This window comes from Fukomys damarensis, unplaced genomic scaffold (assembly GCF_012274545.1).
Source record: "Fukomys damarensis isolate Sample0158 unplaced genomic scaffold, DMR_v1.0_HiC HiC_scaffold_39, whole genome shotgun sequence".
Classification (NCBI taxonomy): Eukaryota; Metazoa; Chordata; class Mammalia; order Rodentia; family Bathyergidae; genus Fukomys; species Fukomys damarensis.
This window is the reverse complement of record NW_022900951.1, coordinates 100316055-100322695: the sequence shown is the minus strand read 5'-3', so window position 1 is coordinate 100322695 and position 6641 is coordinate 100316055.

The window sequence follows — 6641 nt, the reverse complement described above, 5'->3', positions numbered from 1 at the left end:
TAAATTGAGATGACTTTTTCCAAAGTTGGCAGCACCGTTAAAGTTTCCCCAAATTCAATTTATATATATATATACAAATATATATTTATATAAAAAGACTAATAATAGTATGTTATGCATCGATAGCAGCAACAGCTTTTCCAGGTTCTACAGTTATTTGAACAAAATTATAGACATTCAGCACATTTCATTAAAAAAAAAAACAAAGAAAAGAATAATATCCAGAAAAGAGCAAAGTTCTGTTGTTGATGTGGTAGCTGGCACCATTTTTTCTATTATCCTCTTAATCATCATCTCGAAAGAGAACATTCTAGAGTAATATTATTAAATGTAGCTCTGATAAATCATGGTCCCTACTATGTATCATAAAGCAGGTACTAAATATTTTACATTCATAGAGGTATGATAACAGTACCGTCCTACATCAATAATACTAGATTCAGTTTTGGTTTGAAATTTACTTTGCAAATAAAATTGCTACCCCTGTTTTTTTCTGGGCTCCTGTCACATGGAGAATTGTTTTCTATCGCTTCACTTTCAGTCTATGGGCTTCTTTTTGCACTAGGTGTGTTTCTTGTATAGAACATATTGTTGGATTTTGCTTCTTATTCCATTTTGCCAGTCTGTTTCTCTTGATTGGTGAGTTGAGGCCATTGACATTGATGGTTATAACTGATATGTACTTACTTATTATTGACATGTTATTGGCCTTTTGTTGATTCTTTTTACTTTTTCACCTTCTCCTTTTAATTTCTTGCCTTGCCTATTTGATTTGCTCTGTTGGGCCTCATGGTGTTGTTGCCTTCATTGTCTTTTTCTAGGATCTTGTTTAGAATTGCTTGTAGTGCTGGTTTGGTATTCATGTAGTTTCTCAGGTGTTCTTTGTCGTGGAAGTGTCTTATTTCCCCCTCCATTTTGAAAGAGAGTTTTGCTGGATACATCAGTCTAGGTTGGAGGTTGTTCTCTTTTAGTACTTGAAATATCTCATTCCAGGCTCTCCTTGCCCCAAGGGTTTGTGTTGAAAAGTCTGCTGTGATTCTGATGGGCTTTCCTTTGTATGTGATTTGTTTCTTTTCTCTTACTGCTTGTAGTATTTTGTTCTTCTGTTGGGTTTCTGGGATCTTGATTATTATATGTCTAGGTGTAGATTTTTTTTTATTGTAGCTAGTTGGGGTCCTATATGCCTCAGTTATCTGAATGTCAAATTCTTCCCCTCTGTTTGGGAAGTTTTCTGTCATTAATTCTGCAAACAGCTTTTTTAAGTCATTTGTATTTTCTCCTGCTACTTCATGTATTCCTATCAGTCTTATGTTATTCTTCTTTGCATCATCTAGGAGTTGTTGGATCGATTTCTCATGATCTCTTACTGTTTTTAAGAGACCTCTCTTTTCATGGTCACTGACTGCAATCTTATCTTCTATATCTGAGAGCCTATCTTCGCATTCTTTTATTCTGTTGCGTACACTTTCAATAGAGTGTTTAATCTCCTGGATATCTGTTTGAATCTGTTTTATGGATTCCATTTCTTTCCTATGTTGGGCGTTTATTTTTTCCATTTCTTTCTTATGCTGGGCCTTCATGGCTTCTATCATGGTCCTGAGCTCATCTATTTTTTTGTCAGTTTCTGCTCTAGAGTCTCGAATCACGACTTCCATTTTGCTCACTATCTCTATGGTTATCTGGGAAATTATTTCTGTTTTGAATTTTTCTAGAGCCTGATTGATCTGTTTTGTTACTTCCTGTGCTTTGAGTTCAGGGTGTCCTGGTGGTTCACTATCGGCCTTTTCATCCTCATTTGCCCTACTGTTTGCCATTGGTAAACTGGAAGTCTGTCCTTGTGTCTTGCTTAAGTGTATTCTCATTTTTATTTTTGTTGTCGGAGTGTTCCTGGTTTAATCTCTGGATTATCACCCAAATCTTCCTGATATAGTTGCACCCTAGCTTCTGTGTCTCTAATGACCCACAGACATTCTCATCTTCATAACATCAGAGAAAACAGCTCATCAAATCAACGGCAATGTTTTACCCCAACCGATACAATCAGCAACACATTAAGATCAAGCACAACTTGGACACTGACCACCTGTGGTAGTCACTAGTCTATCACCCTTAAATCATTTGAATTAAATTGAAATCAAGAAGCAGTCCAGAACATGTCTGCAGTGAACAAAATTTCAATATAGTGTATTTACCATTTAATGGCTCAGACAGAGTGAAGATGCAAGACCCCTGGTCTCAGTTAGCTGATGGCTGAACCCCATGACGCTGACTGACCTCGGGCTGCAAGGCCCAGATTGAGGTCCCCAACTTTTTGAATGGTTGAACTCCACAACGTTCTATTACAGGTTTCCCACTCCCTTTCTTTAAATATGTTCAAAGTTGGGAACTCAGAAAAATACCCTTGATGACCACCTCTGCCTCTGCAGAGTGGGTCCAAAGACTGGCACAGTCCGGAGGTCTGAGAGTGCGGGGGAGGGGCTTATGGGGGTACAGGTGTGCTTGCGCGGCTACCTTCCTGGTGCTTGAGCGATGGCTGGGTCGGGAGCAGGCGTGGCTCTCCTTCCCATGGTGGATCAGGGCCCAGGCTGCCTCCCGGCGCTTGAGCAATGGCTGCTGAGTCAGGAGCTGGCGTGGTTCTCCTTTCCGCGATGGATCAGGGCCCAGGCTGCCTCCCGGCGCTTGAGCGATGGCTGCTGGGTCAGGAGCAGGCCTGGCTCTCCTTCCTGTGGTGGATCGGGGCCCAGGCTTCTTCCTGGCGCTTGAGCAATGGCTGCTGGGTAGGGAGCAGGCGTGGCTCTCCTTCCCGAGGTGGATCGGGGCCCAGCCTACCTCCCAGTGCTTGAGCAATGGCAGCTGGGTTGGGAGCAGGCCTGGTTCTCCTTCCTGCGGTGGATCGGGGCCCAGGCTTCTTCCCGGCGCTTGAGCAATGGCTGCTGGGTCAGGAGCAGGCCTGGCTCTCCTTCCTGTGGTGGATCAGGGCCCAGGCTACTTCCCGGCACTTGAGCAATGGCGGCTGGGTAGGGAGCTCTGATTCTGTTTTTTTTTTTTTTAATTTTATTGAGTTTATTGGTACATTTTAGGGATACAGTACAGTTACATTCATTGTTGGGATCATGTACCTCTACATGGGAAGTCTTGATTCTCATTTTTTCCCCTTACCTCTGCCCTCCCCTCACCCCCTCCTCCCCTCCCCATCTACAAACACTTTATTTTCATCTTTTCATTCTCTCACATTTTTTCTTTTCCCTTTTTGTTCTTCCCCTACCCATCACACCTTCCCTGCACCTTTAGCTCCTTTCTTCCCATTTCTAAATGTCTAATGTAATCTTATTAGAATCTTATGCATTGTTGCAGATTATTCACACCAGGGAAACTAGTTTGTATTTACACGTGTGCGACTTATTTATTTCACTTAGGAGTATATCTTCAATATGTATCCATTTTCCTATGAATGAATCTATTTTCTCGTTCTTTATGGCTGAGTAATATTCCATTTTATAGAAAAACCACAACTTCTTTATCCAGTTTCCAACGGATGGGCAAATAGGCTGTTTCCAAGATTTAGCTATTACAAACTGTGCCGCTATAAACATAGGTGCACATACTTCTCTGTGATATGATTCTTTTAGTTCTCTTGGAAAGATACCCAGCAGAGGGATGGCTGGGTCAAATGGAACCTCCAGTCCAAGCTCTTTGAGGTATCTCCATATTGATTTCCATAGTGGTTGGACTAGTCTGCACTCCCACTTTTAATGATAGCCATCCTAGTGAGTTCAAAGTGGTATCTCATTGTGATTTTGGTTTGTATTTCCTCATTATTCTACAGTCTTGCATTTTGGGTCCTTATTGGCCATTTGTATATCTTTTTTGGAGAAATTATTTTTCAGATGCTCTAGCCATTTTTACATTTTACATTTGTCTCTTTTATCACGGAATTGTAAAATTTCTTTTGATATTCTGGATGCTAGAGCATGTATTTTTAACAAGAGTGAAATTAGTGATGTGTACCTGGTTAAGTTACCACACCTTCCCCCTTCCCCATCCACCAGGGATCTGTAGTTAAACTTCTGTAGTTCTTGATCTGAAAAAGTACCTCCTGTTATGGCTCTTGGGGACCTTGCAATGGGACCTTGCACCAGGGCTCTCTAGAGCCCTTGGTGGGTGACAACCTTTGCCAGTGATGCATATCTAAACTTTCCTGCAATATTGTATTTTTCCCCATCATTACCTGTGTATTCGCAATCACTGTCATGTTAGGCCCTCAGGGTCTGCCTTAGCAATTCAACCCCACTTAATGACTGGGACCATAAAGTAGGGAGCTGTGCCTCCTTGATATCTATCTGTCAATTTTTGGAAGCAGGAGGATTGTAAGATAAATCACACCAGCATGGTCTGCGAAAAACTATAACGTGACATTTAGACACAAGGAATTTAGACACGAGAGGCCCAAGCTTTGCCTGCTTCCAAAGCTCATGCTTTTGATCTATCAATGTACTACCTTTCTGTCACTTTCCTCAGAGTTCCTGTCCCATGGTATAACTTTGTCCCTTTTCACCAAATTGATGCTTGCTATGTTTTTCTCCCTCTCTCCTTGCCTCCTTCTCCTTCTTCGTTTCTTCCCCTTTCTTTCACCACGCTCCTTTGTTTCTTGCTCTCTTCTCTTCCTCCCTCTCCCTTTCCATCCCGCTCCCTCTCTCCTTTCCTCCCTCCCTTCCAACCCCAGATACCACTGGTATTCTGCTATTGTCTGTGTTGTCACCTTGCTGCCCTGAGTAAATACCTCCCCTAACCCACCACCTCACAATATCTTGAAAAAACTGGACCATAAGATTCCTCTTTGCTTCTTGCCAGCAGCATTGGAGAACACTTAATAGCCCACTCTACATGTCCTGACAGATAAGGCCTGACAGCAAACCAAGAGCTCTGCTTATTAAATGGAAAGTGCTGGGGATATTTCATAAATCCCATTGCCTCCGAAATCCATTCTCCACCTTTCTCTCCCTTACCCTGTGCCCACAAAAGCTATCCCTCTCATGGTCTGTATCACATGAGCTCTCTTGCAAAATGGTTTCTGGTTAGGTTTGGCCAGTGGTAGCTAGCAGACAATGACCCAAGGAAAGGGTGGGAAAAGGAAGGGGCCAGGCTATTTGTTCTGTTTCCTTCCTGCCTGCCATGGTTTAGAAGGGGCAGGATTCCTCAGGGGCCACCCATGGACATTAGGCTCCCCTCTTTCATAGCTCCATTTCACGGAGCAGTATTAGAAATACTTTCCTCTCCTGGGCTCTTCCCAATGAGGGGTAGTAATGACTTGCGTCTGTTTCATATCTAAAGATTTTACTAGCCAGGCATGGTGGCAAACACATGCAAGCCCAGAACCCTGGGAAGCTGTGCAAGGAAGATCCAAAGTTCAAACCCAGCCAGAACAAACCTTAATGAGACTCTTTCACAAAATACAATAAAAAAAAAAAGACCAGGGGATACAGCTCAGTGTAAAAGTTGTAGGTACAATGCTCAGTACTGAAGAAAAAAGAAAAGACTTTATCATCCCTACTATTTTCATTAGTCCCATCTACATCTTTTTCATTTTACCTCAGGGAAAAAATCCCTTGTGTGTGTCATCTGTTTCCTGCCTGGGCCCTGCCTCATACAAGCAGAGCAAGGAGCTCTCCTAGAACTAGAGAAGAGATAGTGCCATTTCCATTGAATCTGGGCTTTTCACCCCCTCAGGTAAGTCATAGATTTAGATTCTGAAGAAATAAGCAAATGCAAACCTAAAGTAAAGTTGCAAGAGACATTGATTGCTTCTTACAAGGCTCTGGGATTTTTTTTTAAAGTGAGGCAATGTGGCCAGGCTTTGCTAGGACTACTAAACCCTGAACAAAGAGGATGGTACAGAACACTACCTACCAGTTCTTGCCTCAAACTCTCTGGTTTGCTGCTCAGGGGGATCAGATACTCTCAAGTGTAGACTTCGTGGGAATAAACAATATTACCCAAACCACTGAGTGATCATTCAAGGTGTCAGTTTGGTTTTTAGGAGGACGATTGAATACTGGGTGCTGCCTCTGGACTTGGCACTGGCCCTGCACCATTCCCAAACCGTCTCTGTGATCCTCCACTAGCTTCTGGAACGACAGGAGTCTCTTGGTTTGTGTTAAATGTTCCCAGGGTTGGTTGGACCTGAACTGTGTCTGGGCATGTCTCATGACTTAGAGGGCCTCACAGATATTTATGTGCATTAGTATCAAGTTGCACGTGGCACCTGTGTAAAGGAGGCTTGCATGGGCACCTGGGAGAGATGATATAAAGACAAGGATATCTCATTTTTCATGGGTATGGATTTTCCTGTTCCAGCCTTGGAGACACATATTAGAGCCCCATTTAGAGAGGGCTAATGGCAAAAGCTGATGGGTCTGGTTCCCAGCTGAAATGTGATAGTGTGAGTGAGAGAAAACTCCATGACACCTCAAAATGTGCAATCTCAGCAGTTTCAGGCACCTACCTAGATTCACACAGCTGTTCTTTTTTTTTTTTTTCCTTTTTATTGCGGTTATTGGTACAATCTAGGTATACAAATACAGTTACATTCATCATTGGGATTCTGTACCTTTACATAATAGGTCTTGATTATCATTTTTCCC